We start from the raw sequence: 15,856 nt of genomic DNA on the forward strand, positions 1-15,856 counted from the left end.
CCTTGGAAAGCTTTAAATAAGTTTCTGAATGTAACTGGCATTACGCTGTAACCCAATATTAAATAGTTTTGGAGAGGAATTGTTTAAATTGTTGAGGAAAACCTACATTTAAGTGTTACAAAGGAAAGGACATACTGCTATCTGAGGGCAGCATGGGGCTGTCATGCAGAAGGATCTGGCCACCACTAGTTTTCCTGGATCCTGATGAGTAACCAGAGAAGGTCCCTATCTCAGTCAGAAATGAAGATGACTGTTATCTTCACTGCATCATATCATCTCTTTATACAACTTGAAGACATCTTGTCCCAATCATCCAGGCAGTATCATGCTGGCTGTAGTCTGCAGCTGCTAAAAGTTTGGAGAGTTTTGAGCATCAAATCTTCTGCTCTCCAAGCTCTTGTATGACCAGAAAACATGAATTGAGAACAGAAGAGGAAGGGATAGGTACAGAGCAGGATTTCAGTTCAACATTTGAAAACCCTTTATGGATCATCAGAAATCTGTCAATCTCCTGTAATATTTTAAAATAAAAGCAGATCAAAACAGAACCTCAGCAGATTTTTATTCACGGCAGCAAGAAATTTAGCACCTTGTTCAGCCTCCCCTTCCAGTATTTTGCATCCAGTGGTCATAGCATGACTTCAAGGATTGAGGACCCTGGGGGCCATATTCAGCCTGTGTGGGCTGTAGTTTGAGGACCCCTGCTCTACAGGATACAGCCCAGGGAATATGGCAGCTGAATGCTGGCTTTTAGCTATTTAAAAAAAAATCCCTGTCATCATTAATAGGCTGGTGATGGGAGTAAGAGGGAAAAAAAAAAAGATGGGTTGATGATGAAAATCTGCTTTTTCTCTGCCAAAAGACAGGTTTCTAAGACGGGGCAGTTAAGAGAAGCTGATGCTGTCCTTCCTTGGGGGAGTGAAAGATGTGTCACAGCTTGGGAATTCCTTACCAGAAGCATCCCAAATCCCCCTGGCTCTGCCAAGTTAAAGATGTTGCCCAGAAGAAGTCACAGTAGAGGTCCAGAAAATAGAGGAGAAAAACTCCAACATTTTAAAACTTTCTACAATAAACTGATAGAGATGATGAATATTTTCCACCTCAAAAGTATAGAGATCAAATAACAACATGTAAGCATCCTTTAAATAATGCATCACTCACCAGATCTATATTTTGCATTACGTCCTGGAAGGAAAGGTGAGTTCAAAACTGCTCAAAGAGATCCTGCTTGTAAAGCAGCACGTACACCAGATTTGGGTTGTGATGCAGACAATTTGTCAGGCAGGAGTTGATCATCTCCAGCATCATTCGGATCACTTCCTCGATCACACTCAGGTCTTGCGCCTTTAAGAAAGGAATAAAAGGTTAGTGTGCCCTTTTCCATTGTAAAATATATTAGGTAATAAAGACATCGCATGGGTAATTATTACTAATGGAGCTGTTAGCTGGTTAACATCTCAATGGTGAGCAAATCTGGCATGCCTGTATCTGGAAAGAGATCTGTTTTCTCCTGTAATAACCAAAATTTTAACTGAAATGCACTGCACTCTAGTATTCAGCCTCATAACTTGATTCTCTCAACGGGAGCCATCTTCTGCCAAAAAGCATTAACATGTTGTAATCAGCCAAATTCACTAAGTGTTAAGTGAACTTGGCATAGGAAGGGTTGAGAAAAAAAGACTAAGTAAAAGCACTTCATCATACATTTAATTTAATACTTTTTCTATGGAGCCCCTTCTTGGAGAGGTGGAATAGGGAGAAGAAGAAAAGAAAAGAAAAAAAAAATCAGAAAATAAAAAGTGGCTGGTGAAAGAGAAAAGCAAAGACAGGAGAAGGAAAACTGACTGGATCAAAACCCACTGCACCTTGAACATCTGCCACTGTTCTCCACACTTTGTCCTCGGCCTTTTTGGTTTTCATATTTATTTGACATTGAAGAATACTTGTAATAAATGAAAAAAATAAATCTCCTTTTGTAGTACACTAAGCCTTAATGCTCAAGATAAACTTGTAGAGCTTTTCATCTTGTCAATGCCTTCGAAAAACCATTCCTGATGACTCTGAAACTCAAACTTTCTAAGCTGAACAAGCTGGCATGTGAACCCCGGCTAGCTTCCTAGATTTCTCTCCTTGGGCTGCACGTGACGCAGTTGTTCAGACCAGAGAGCTGTCTGTCCTCCCTTGGATAGGGTAAAAAAGGCTATCTACTTTCTTTGTATCGTTAGGTCTCTCCACTACATCAAACGCTGGACTATGAGACTTTACTGGTCTGGCAAGAACGTGAATCATACCAAACCGGCTTGAGTTTTTCTGCTTAGTATGAACACTGAAACCACTGGCATTTCCTTTTGCCGACTGCCTACAATGTAGTCATTTTCTGAGTTATCATAAGGCACTTAAATGCCTCATAACGAGGCTGTACTTGCAGCAGCGCTCTGTTGGACTGTCATTCAATGTGTATGTAGTTATTCTCTACTATAAGGCAGCTGTAGGAATTGACACTTGTCAGATATATGCTCTTACCAAGGCAGAAGAGAATACAGGAACTTATTGTTATCCTGGATAGAGTCATATAAAGAGCAAAATTCGTTGCTATCACTTTGCTCTGCCCAGAGAGGCTGTGCAGTTTCCTCTGGAGACATTCAGAACCCTCCTGGATGCGACTGTGCAACCTGCCCTAGGGGAACCTGCTTCAGCAGAGGGTTGGACTAGATGATCTCCAGAGGGCCCTTCCAACCCTGGCCATTCTGGGATTCTGTGAAAGCAAAGATACTTTTCTTCCTGCAAGCATAGATATGGCCTTGCAGAAGGCAGCATCATTCCCCTAACCTGCTCCTCCATCTCTTCCACGGCACTGAGAGCCACAGAGGAGGGAGTGTCCATCCTCACACTGCTGCTGAAACGCAGCAGCACTCTAATTTGGTCACCCACACCACTTGCCTTCTGCATGTTAAAAGGAGATCTAAATGATTAAAGCCTTTTGAAATTCTTGTTTTAAGAACAATATTTGGTGCACACGTTCCAATTAAATTTCCTTCTTTAGCAGTGTTGCCTGACTGACTGTGGAGGTCAGGCTTTTTTCTAAATGTGAGGATCTCCTCCTCTTTTTAAATGACTTTGCCTCAGCCACCTGAATTACCATTGTAGTGTAGCTAACAATGCTGGCAGAAACCCTTACAAAGCTGATCACTGCAGCTACTTTGTCAACGGGATCGCATTCTTCTCTGACAGAAACAACCTTTATACTCAGAACACAGGTGGCTCCTCTGTCTGTAGTTTCCTAGTCAGCATGCCATGAAATAGCATCCCAGTTAAGATGCTGTGAAATGTCTGTAATGCAAAATATTAGACAAAACCAGAAATAACTGCTCATCTGGGAGCTGAAGAAAAATCCAGACCTGGCTAACTCATCTGGGGAGTGGTACTTGCCTATCAACTCAAATTTATTTCAGAATATGGTATCTTATAGTGGCTTTTAAAAAGCTGTGAGCACTGGTGTAATTCTCTTCCCAGTGGAGCAGGATGACCCAGTGACTGAGACACTATCCTAAAATAAAGAATACTTTACTTCTGAAGAAACATTATGATTCAGGATCAAGTGAGAGCTATCCAGTTACCACAAAGGTAACAAGCCACACAATTAATTTTCAAAAAATAAATGCTTTTTAATAAAATATGTTCACCTTAAAACCCAGGCATACAGCTAGTTCAAACAGAAAGCGTTGCTAAGCATCTCTAAACATGTTATTTCAAGAAAAGGCAGACTCTGCCATTGGTCAGCTTCGAAGAATTAAAAGTAACCAGAGGTTATTGCTGAAATATATTAAAAGTTTTCAGAAGCTGATGGACAGAACCAACCATTCATTTTTCTGGTCCAGGTGAAGAATCTAGGACCCAAACGAAGAAAACCAAGAGCTACAGTGAAGATTTTTACCCACAACTGACTCAAAAAAATCACTTACAAAAAGAATGAGCTCCACAAAAGACAGAGAAGAGGGACTGAATCCCAGTATTGCATATATGTTATCTGGAGAGCTGTAGCGATTAAAGCATTTGTAAAGGCTTAAAAGTTTTCAAAACCGGAAAAAACAAGCAGAAAGCCAAGGACAGCACTTGGATGAGACAATGGAGAAATGCTGTAAGAGCTGATAAAATGCTGTGTGCTTTTGTTGCTCTGTATCACCAGTATCAAGCTACGGCCCCTCTGCATCTAGACATGGTGTCAGGACAGAAATAAATAAGGTTACAAAAACATTTCGTCGTTGAAGAGAAGCTCATCACCCTGCCTATTAAATTTCAGACCAGCTGAACACAGCTGAAATGCTGAACATGTGTGGCCAAGATGACTACCACATCATCCACAGCAACCTTGTAAGACTTTTTTTGGGACTGAATTAGCTGTTATATGAAAAGAAAAGCCAGATATTGATTTGGGACGGTGACAGGTAGACAAATTTCAATCTACTAAACAGCACATTTAAATGACAGAGGAGTTAAAAGTAATGGCATTTTCCTATTGCTTACAATTCACAAACTCAATGTGGCATTCTCATTTAAATTACAGTATTCCTTTACAAAACAGGTCTCAGGTAATGCCTCTGTCGACACTGATGAATACCAGTCCTCTTCCTCTGTCGCGACGGAGGGAAGACACAGTCACTCAATATGAGTGATCAGCAGACTTCGTTTATTGTCCCTTACAGTCACCTTTTATGCCTTGTTATAATTAGCTCATACATATTACAAAAGTTAAGCTCATTATTGGTTAGTTGCCTAAATACCAAGCCCGCCCCTAGTTTCTCTTCTGTAGTTATCTGTTCCCACCTGCAACATTCTTTTCCCACCGAAATCTTCCTGTTACTGTGTAACAAGAACAGCCAAAGACAGTGTATTTTGCTTTACTTCAGATAAGCTGAGAGCGATGTGCATTTTTGTCCAGCCAGCTGGACTATGTCTATGTGACCCTTTTCAGCTAGCCAGTTATCCACAATTCCCCCGTTATTATTTTGGGCGACATAGGCTTGGTTGACCATTTTCAATAACAGCGTTTTAACACAGGAAAATACACAGCCAACTTATAAAATCTCAATGCAGAAGTATAATTCCTGAAATACTTGAAAAATAAAGTTAGCTTGAAGCTTTAATTCAGATGCTCTTTCTGTTCCAGTGATATAAAAAGTTTAAAAAATTCAAAGGTAATTTTAAAGTTCTGAACATGGACTAATGCAAGCTCAAAACCCAAAAAGAAACCAACCTGATGTTTGACTAGGAATATTTGCAAATACTTTAGTGGAAAATCCCTGACCATTAACAATTTTCTGTCCAAATAACAACTGCCCTTATGCAACCAACCAGTCCATACATTTTCTGAAGAATACCTCATTGATATCAAAGAATTAACAAAGGGAAGAAATTAGTTCTAAGCTATATACATTCATAAGTGGATTTTTCAATAGTTACATACAGATTTACACACTAAGCCATAATGGCTTGTAGGTGATACACACAAGAAGAGTACCTTGCTTATCTGTCTGAATGTCTGTGCTAAATTTGACAACTATGCCACAAGCCAAGCCTACATGGGTGCTGCATGTTATGCACGTTCCTTAACAAACAGAAGTATAATAGACAAATTCCCAAGATTTAGTCCCCAACCTAATTATATTATTTTGTAGCCAATTAAGGAAAATAACACAAATGTGCATATCTACATGTGCACACACCTTTTAGTTCAGAACCAATCTGTGATAAAAGGCCTTAGCCTTATGGCATCATCGAATCTTAACGAGTACAGTGATTAAAAATGCAGTCTTACTGTAAGTGCGATTTATGCTGACATTCCTTCAAATGGTACATGTGAGTATTTCTCACTCAACTGCCTCAAGTTAAAATAGTAGTATTTGTTAATATGTATTAAAAAATCATTAATTGTCTACAATAGCAGTTGACTTCCATAACACTATGTAAGCAAAAGAGGCTTAAGATGGGTTTTCTGAATACTAACAATTTATTTTAGACTGTCTAAACTCAGGTCTTGAAAGATTTCACTCTGCCAGACATAGAAACACTGTTGCACTCCAGTTGTGATATCCCTTTTCCCAAGGTCACATGCACATCTCGCTCAAGCAACATTATTGTCAAAGTTTCTCTCTGCTACATAAAAGCATATTGCACTTGTAGATATAAAAGACAGCACCCTTACTTAGATTATTACCTTATTACCTCATAACTCTTAGTATACCTTGTATCTCTGATTTCATCACTTCAAAAATTCACCAGAAGCAGATAAAACCACAGCATCAGACTAAACTACACCTTAACTGCCGATTCAAATAAAGGCATTCTCTTCAGATATGCCTAATGCTTACAAATAATTTTGGCTGGTTTTGATCAAAAAACTATTATTACAATAATGATCAAAAATAATAATCCCGTTTGCAAAATGCCTTTAAGCCAGCCTCCTAGTCCCAACCAATTTCCACATTCAGAATACAGCATAAATACAGAATACAGAATAAATTACCTCCATCAAGGCAAAAAGGCTTCTCTTTAAGCACAGAGATGTTTGCTAGTTCAAGGCAGAAACCCATTTCTTGTAGGGGACATCTGAAGCACTTTTTATAGTGGGTTTGTAATCAAGTCCGTATTTTTCCTTGAGAAGCTTAAGCTGTTCCTCTTGTTTCAGGAGTGTCTCCAACTCTGAGTTGTCGAATAGGTCCGTATTTCCCAAACATATCATACATTTCCTCCGCTGTGATTTTATACGGCAGGTTCCGAATATAGAGGATCCGATTGACCTCTGGGGGCAGCCAGATGTTAGCTCGCTTGGCCGCTTGCATCGCCATGGCGCCGATCGGAGGGGGGGTGGGGGTGGGGGTGCCGCCTTGGAGAGAAACCGCGGCCGGGAAGGGGCCTGCCGGGCCGCGCCGCCGCTCGCCGCTGCCGCGGGGGACCCGGATGCTATCCCATACGCTAATAACCCGGGTAATGCCTTGTTACAATCTATGTCCCGAACGCTCCGCTTTTCTAAAAAGCATTTGAGCGAATCGTACGTCGCTCGTCTCTCCATACCGTCGTCAGCGCTGTTGCAGCCTTTGCGAGACTTCGGCGACGCGTGGCCGGCGGGACCCTCTGTAGGCGCTCCCGGGCGCGGGGACTGTGCCCTTCCGCCTCCTGCGCTGCTTTCAGGACCGGTACCCGAATCTCCGTCGAACCGTGGCTCGCAGGTTCAGCCCTCTCTAGGGTCCCTGTTCGGGCGCCATTTGTCGCGACGGAGGGAAGACACAGTCACTCAATATGAGTGATCAGCAGACTTCGTTTATTGTCCCTTACAGTCACCTTTTATGCCTTGTTATAATTAGCTCATACATATTACAAAAGTTAAGCTCATTATTGGTTAGTTGCCTAAATACCAAGCCCGCCCCTAGTTTCTCTTCTGTAGTTATCTGTTCCCACCTGCAACATTCTTTTCCCACCGCGATCTTCCTGTTACTGTGTAACAAGAACAGCCAAAGACAGTGTATTTTGCTTTACTTCAGATAAGCTGAGAGCGATGTGCATTTTTGTCCAGCCAGCTGGACTATGTCTATGTGACCCTTTTCAGCTAGCCAGTTATCCACATCCACCAAAGTCATGCACACCGAGGGGGCTTTTCAGTCCCCCCTTTATACAGGCTACTCATACCTATTCATTAGTTTTCCAAGAAATCGTTTACATATTCCTTACAATTCTGAGAATTCATTTACATATCTCATGCCTGGACAATGTCCTAGAGGAGTTGTCTCTGCGCAGACTCTATTCCTCAGTGGCCATGTTTAAAGTCTCCGTCTTCGCCACGTTGCATGTACAACAGGAATCTAAGACCAAATGTCCCTTCTAAAGATAACCAACCCAAGGACTTAGCAGTCTGTGCATCCGTCATGTGGCAATAAGGGTCCTTGGACATTTCCTGACTTTTAACTAAACAGGTGCATCATCCTTTACATAAGTGGTACAGCATTCACTATTCATTCCCCCCTTTTCTAACAACTTTTGCAAATTCTTTTGCAACTACAAAAATCATTATGCCTTATGATCATTCTTTGACAGCACCAAACAAAACATTGAAGTAATATGCATATTATTCCTAAAACTATTACAATAAGTATTGTAACAAAAGCATGCTTTAACCATTCCAAATTAGGTAACCACAAAATCAGTTTGTTCCATATAGTTTCAAAACTCCATGAGAAATTGTCTTTAGTAATTTCATGCAGGATCTGCCCCTTGTTCCATATCTTATGGATGTCTGTTTAATCATTCCATCCATCAGATTGGGAACAAGTGTTTTGCCCTGGGTTTCCAGGACATGTTCCTCCTGTCTTGTTTGAGCTTTCTAATGACAGTTATTATCACTTTTCATAACTACTGTGGTGGTTAGGTTTAATATTTGTAAATCAAATCTGGGGCCCAACTTACATGTTTTATTATCAAATAGGTAATATCCTCCACCATCGTTTGACTTTTTCCAAAAGTCTGGCTATGTAGGCCATTTGTCATCGAGATAATTCCAGTTTTGAGAGGCCACCCCATACAGGGGTGTTATCAGGCCTCCTTTAGGAAGAGAGGTACATATCCAGCATTCCTTAGCTTTCGTGGCATTAACAATTCTTTGCAGTGTTTGAAGACGGGTATTGTTTATCCATGCTTCAGTTTCTAAAATCTCTACAGTTATTACAATTAAGATCAGAATAACTCTACAGACATCCCTGATCCTTTTGACAGTCCATTGTGTTTCTAGAAGTTCTTACAACTAAAGAAATTATTACTATTACAATTATGATCTAATAAATCGTAGTTTCATGGGTTCTGCTGAGGTGACTGCCCATGATTTCTCAGGAGCCTTCTTTATCCGAGATAGTGAATCCAGGCTGGTTGTTCTCTTATCTTGACGGCGGTGAAGGTTGTCAGCAGCACCTGATAGGGTCCTTCCTACTTTTCTTCCAAAGGTTTCCCTGAAAAAGTCTTTATATTATACACATAGTCACCAGATTTAAAGGAATGGACTGGTTGATCCAACCCTCTGGCCCTTGTTCCCAATATTTGTTTATTTATAACCTTTAATTGTCCCTGGAGGGCCTTCATGTATTCACACAAATATCCCTCTCCCAGCTGTCTTAGGTCTTCTCCAGCAAATTGTAACTGTTATGATCTCCCGTATAATATTTTGAAAGGGCTTAAATTTTCCTTTGTTCTTGGCTTAGTTCGGATACTTAATAATGCTAAAGGGAGAGATTGTAGCCAAGTTAGGTTTGTTTCTTGCCTTATTTTTGCTATTTGTTGTTTAATTAAATGGTTCATTTTTTCTGCTTGCCCACTTGCTTGAGGCCTATAAGGAGTGTGTAATTGCCAATCTATTCCTAATACTGTACTCACTTGTTGTATTATTTTGGCACAAAAGTGTGAACCTCTATCAGAAGAGATTGTTGCTGGTACCCCAAAGCGGGGAATAATCTCATTTAACAATCCCTTCGTTACCTCTCTTGCTTTATTTTTTCGAAAAGGAAAAGCTTCTGTCCAACCTGAAAATGTATCAGTCATAACTAATAAATATCGGTACCCCCCTTTTCTTGGGAGTTTGGAAAAATCAACTTGCCACTGTTGTCCTGGATAATTTCCTCTACTAATGTTCCCTAGTTTTATTTTATTTGTTGCATTGGGATTACTACGTGAACACACTTTGCATTGCTGAGTCACCTGTTTTATTACAATATATAAGTTTCGCCCTATCAATTTTTTATTTAGTCTTTTATATATCGTGTCAGCTCCCCAATGAGTCTTATGTTCTGTTAGGGCTGCGGTCCATATTAAATTGGATGGTACCACTATACGACCATCCCTTAAATAAGTCCAGCTCTGAGGAGACTGTACAGCAAAAGTAAAAGGGAAACTTTTGCGTAGGAAAAAGAAAAAGGGGGAAGCTAAAAACTTCCTTTAGGTTGTCTTAAGAATTGGGGAATTCCTATAATATAACAACTGAAATAGCGCTCTGTGTCTTGTTTGTTCTATGTGTTGTCTTGTTACATGTTCAAAACTCGGAGTTATGAAATGTATGTTGAAAAATAATAATATTTTGGTAATTCGTGGCAAATAGCGGAAAACTTAACACTCTGCTTAAGACCAGGAAAAATGTGGTTTTTTGTTTGTTGTTTGTTTTTTGGCAATTGTTCATTGAAATGCATACTTTGTGAACTGTCAGTGTTCCTACAAGTTGTACATAAGTGCATGGTACCGTATAACATACTGCTTGTGTGACTGAGGGCTGCCCGGAGAGTGTGAATGGTGTGATTGAGATGCGCATTTTGATTTTCCGTGTATAGCTTAATTATTTTGACTGAGTGTGAGTGCAAGAGTGCTTGAGACGCGCGTTTGAGTGCAAAACAAGTAAGGAGCTCTATCTGTGTTTCCGACCTTGGGTGGCTAAGGCGGCCGGGGAAAAAGTAATTAAAATTGTAAAATGGGAAATGGAAGGAGTAAGCCCAGTGAAAAATCGCCCTTGGGTTGTATATTAAAACATTGGAGTGATATCGTAGGACATGGTGGTACCGAAAATAGAAGGAAATGGATTAAATATTGTAATCAGTGGTGGCCTTTGTATAAATTGGGGAGTGATGCGAAATGGCCTCAGGAGGGAGGAACGTTAGATTATAACACTCTCCTGCAATTAATGTTGTTTCTGAGGAGAGAGGGAAAATGGGACGAAGTATCGTATACAGACATGTTCTTCGTCCTCCAGGACAAACCTGAGTGGCAAAAGGACTGTGGATTAGTACCCCCTCGGGATCCTATGGTACTAGCACTAGAAAGAGTGCGGGATTAACATCACCTGATATTTGATTATGGCTCTAGAAAAGGATAGGAAAAAAAAAAAAAGAACAACTGAGACCTAAACTAGAAAGATGTTCTTGTTGAAATTTTTGTGTTTAAAAGCTCAGGTTGTGGTTCCTTCTGTGGAGCAACCAGAATGAAACACGTTGTAAGACAAAAACTTGTACTAATGTATGTAAAACCTGAGGGGGGTGGAGAATCAAAGACCTTGTGAAAGTGTTAAAGTATTGGGGTGAGTTTGTACAAACCCCCGTACCCCCTCGACGGTGCGGCTGAGTCCTGCGGGACGCATGGCAGGGTGTTTGCTGTTTGCCTGCGAAGGCTGATATGTAATAACACAGACTTAAAGCAACAAGTAGCAGATTTGCATTCAGGGTAAGAAAGAGTTAAAATAGAAGTGCTGCTGCAGAGGCAGGCCTGTGTAACCTGCAGAGCAGGAAGAGCATCTCCTGCCCGGAATCCTCCTGATGGTGGGGAGGAGGGGATTGCTGTTGCTGACAATTGAGCAGAAGGACCTGACAATGTCACCCCAATTGCTGCAGCATTTGCAGTACAACAGGACCCATAACTGCCCTTTAGGGCAGGGAATGGGTATGAGGTGGAATTTTAGTGAATACGAAACCAACTTATTTGGTGTTAAACTTCAGTGAAAAGAATTTGTTACAGTTGTGGGAGCTGCTGGCCACCAGGAAAACATCCTGAAACCTTTAAAGTACAAACTAAGAAAACAAACAAGAATGCCAAATTCCCCAAAGGCCCTTCTTGGTAGGGACTTATTAGAACAATTGGAGGCAACAATCAAATTTAAAAAAGGGGAAGTTACTCTGGAGGTAAATGATCATCAATACATACAGGTTATGAGCCTATCTTTGGCCAGTACTCCTATAAAAAGGGAAACTGATACCAGTATTATTGATCAGGTATATCCCGGAGTATGGGCAATTGACATACGGGGACGTGCCAAGAATGCATCACCTGTTATAGTAAAATTAAAGGAAGGACAGAGTGCGGTAAGAATTAAACAGTACCCACTGAAAAGGGAAGATAGGGAAGGAATTCGTCCAAACATAGAGCGATTCATAGAATTAAAACTACTAAAAGAATGTGAGTCAGAATTTAACACACCTATCCTCCCAGTTAAAAAAACCTGATGGGTCTTATAGGATAGTTCAAGATTTAAGGGCCATTAACAAAATAACAGAGGATCTGTATCCTGTAGTAGCTAACCCCATACCTTACTAACCACCCTGACACCTGACCTAGCTTGGTTCACAGTTTTAGACTTAAAAGATGCCTTCTTTTGCCTCACTCTCCACGAAGCCAGCCAAAGAATTTTTGCTTTTGAATGGGAAAATCCCAGAAGCCGTCGAAAGACCCAGCTCACATGGACGGTGTTGCCACAGGGGTTTAAAAATAGCCCCACAATTTTTGGAAACCAATTAGCAAAGGATTTGGAGTTATGGGAACCACCGTCAGGAGAAGGGAAAGTGTTACAATATGTAGACGATCTTCTTATTGCAACCAGAACTGAAGAATCTTGTATTATTTGGACTGTGAGTCTGCTGAACTTTCTGGGACTACAAGGACATCGGGTTTCTAAGAAGAAGGCACAGGTGGTGTTACAACAAGTCACATACCTAGGGTACGAGATCAGTGCCGGACAACGGGTCCTAGGGAAGGCCCGAAAAGAAGCCATATGCCAAGCCCCCCGACCACGAACTGTAAAGGAACTGCAGACATTTCTGGGAATGACAGGATGGTGCAGGCTTTGGATATGTAATTATGGCTTGCTTGTTAAACCATTATATTCCCTGATAGCAGCTAATCAGAAGGATCTTCAGTGGGATGCTGAATCAGACAGAGCTTTCCATGAACTGAAGAAAGCCTTAATGTTGGCACCAGCACTAGGACTTCCTGATGTGAGTAAGCCATTTTTCCTATTTTCCCATGAGAAACAGGGAATGGCATTAGGAATACTGGCACAAGATTTGGGACCATACAGACGGGCAGTGGCGTACTTCTCTAAACAGCTGGATGCCACTGCAAAAGGGTGGCCTGGTTGCCTGAGAGCAGTAGCAGCTGTCATCCTAAACATCCAGGAGGCCCGGAAGTTTACCCTGGGCCAGAAAATGACTGTCTTAGTATCCCACACAGTGTCTGCAGTCCTTGAAACAAAAGGGGGGCATTGGCTCTCCCCACAGAGATTCCTAAAATACCAGGTCATAATGGTGGAACAAGATGATGTTGAGATCGTGACTACAAACATCATCAATCCGGCCTCATTTCTTAATGGGAATGTTGGCGAATCAGTCGATCATGACTGTCTAGAAACAATCGAAGCCACTTATTCTAGTAGGACAGATCTCAAGGATGTTCCTATTAATGGAGCTGAACATTGGTTCACGGATGGGAGCAGCTATATGCTGAATGGAAAGCGACATTCCGGATATGCTGTTACAACCTCTGAAGAAGTGATAGAATCGGGACCGCTACCAGCTGACACTTCGGCACAGAAGGCTGAAATCATAGCCCTTACTCGAGCTCTGGAGAGAGCTCAGGGAAGACCTATAAATATTTGGACTGATTCTAAATATGCCTTTGGAGTGGTACATGCTCATGGAGCAATATGGAAAGAAAGGGGACTGTTAAACTCCCAAGGAAAAATCATCAAACATGCGGAAGAAATTTTGAAACTCCTAAATGCGGTCCAGCTTCCTGAAAAGGTGGCAATTATGCACATCAAGGCACACCAGAAAGTGAGCACAGAATTAGAAAGAGGAAATGAACTGGCAGACAGGGAAGCAAAACAGGCAGCCAGAAAAGCAATCAAGGTAGAGGGTGCGCTAATACCCGATGGACAAATATCTCTAGAAGGTAAACCAGACTATACTAAAGAAGATCGCAAACTGATTTCTGACCTAGAGGGATCATATAATGAGGAAGGGTGGGCTGTAATCTCACATGGGAGAATAGTGATTCCTTCCTACATGGTATGGTCAGTAGTTCGGGAAGAACATAGAAAAAGGCACTGGGGGGCAGAAGCTCTATATACGGATCTCACTAAAAACATAATAGCACGAAATTTGTATACTACTATTAGACAAGTAACCCAACAATGTGATCTTTGTCTCCAGACTAATCCTAAGATTACCAAGGGGCCAAAGTTGGGAAAAATTGGGAAAGGAAATGTTCCAGGGCAACATTGGCAGATCCGATTTCTCGGAACTTCCTAGAAAAGGGGGGTATCGATATTTATTGGTACTAACAGATACCTTTTCAGGTTGGCCAGAAGCCTTCCCGTGCAGAACTGCTAAAGCCCGGGAAGTGACCAAAATACTGCTCCAAGAGATAATACCTAGGTTTGGAGTCCCAGCGGTAATGTCCTTGGATAGAGGACCACATTTTGTGTCCAGAATAGCGCAACAGATCAGCCACCATCTAGGAATAGATTGGCAATTACATACCTCATACTGACCACAATCGAGTGGCCAGGTGGAAAAGATGAATCATCTAATCAAACAACAGATTGTCAAGCTAGGTCAAGAAACAAATCTAACTTGGCCTCAGTCTTTGCCATTAGCTCTTACACGAATTCGAACTAGACCAAGAGCAAAAGAGGGGCTTAGCCCATTTGAAATTTTATATGGACGACCCTATGGGGTACAAAAGGGGACGTCTTCACAGATTAGTGAAGAAACAATGACTTCCTATATGGTGGCACTAAACAAACAATTAATAAGAATTGAGAAGCATGTGATGGGAACACGCAGTAGGGGTCTGGATGGACCTGTTCACGATATACGACCAGGGGACTATGTATACGTTAAGTGTTTTGCAGATAAAACCCTGGAACCACAGTGGACCGGACCCTTTCAAGTCCTACTCACCACCTACACTGCAATCAAGGTTGAGGGACAGAATTCTTGGATTCACCATACCCGGATCAAGAAAGCCCCTGCAACTTCATGGAAAGTAACCCCAGATAAAAAAGAACTGAAACTCAAATTTACTCGGACAAATGGGAACAATGTGGGTGGCAAGTAAGTGAACCTGAGCGGTTGTGGATCCACCATATGGGAAGGGCACCACAACAAACAATATAGAACAAAAGAGTCTGGGACTGAGCCAGTGGCCAGTCTTGCCCAATTTGTTATCAGTAAGCCCCAACTCAAACAAAGATATTTTTGATCAAAACAGATTTTATATGTATATATGAGGAACGTTTAGATTCTTAAAATGATCAATAGTGGGTTTAAACCATTTGTGTTTTTTGTACCCTCTCTCTTGCCTACAACCAAGAGCCTGATAACTGGCCTTGGAATCATGCCCAGAAAAAACACACTGGAATAATGGGAAAGGTGGACTCAAAGACAAAACTAGCTATGGTGTTTTTTTCTGAAAATGAGGTGTACCAAAGGAATCAATGGGATCGGGAGGATGTACACAAAGTCGACCGATTATGGGGAAAATTAGGAAATAGGATAAAAGTAGGGTGTCAAACATATAATGAAAAAGATAACACCAAGATTTACAGGAGACACCCTGATTAAAGTCAGAAAGGTAGATAAGGAATTTACCCTTCTAAATACAGCCATGTGCTTTAATTCACGGGAATGTTGGCACAATTTTACCTTAACCGAGCCCATCTTTATAATATGCCTAGGAAAATATCCTTTTGAACACAGAACACGGGCCAGAAAGATAGGCGACAAGTGGCAAACAGTAGATTTAGAATCTTGTATTATGCGAGAGCAGCAGGGCTTCCTCTGTGAAAGCAATACTATAATGGCTCAGGATACTTGTTTAAATACAGATCAGAAAATATGTCATTTCGAGGCCCGACCAAATGCAAACTTGAAAACAGTAATTATATATGCAGGGAAGGGATGTGCGTGTTTGAGAACTAAGTGTAACACAATAACTGTAGATGGGGAGGTAAAGGAGACTGCACAATATTCAAATTATTGTATTTGTAATTTCACTACTATAA

The sequence above is a fragment of the Falco naumanni genome, chromosome W (assembly GCF_017639655.2).
Source record: "Falco naumanni isolate bFalNau1 chromosome W, bFalNau1.pat, whole genome shotgun sequence".
Taxonomy (NCBI): Eukaryota; Metazoa; Chordata; class Aves; order Falconiformes; family Falconidae; genus Falco; species Falco naumanni.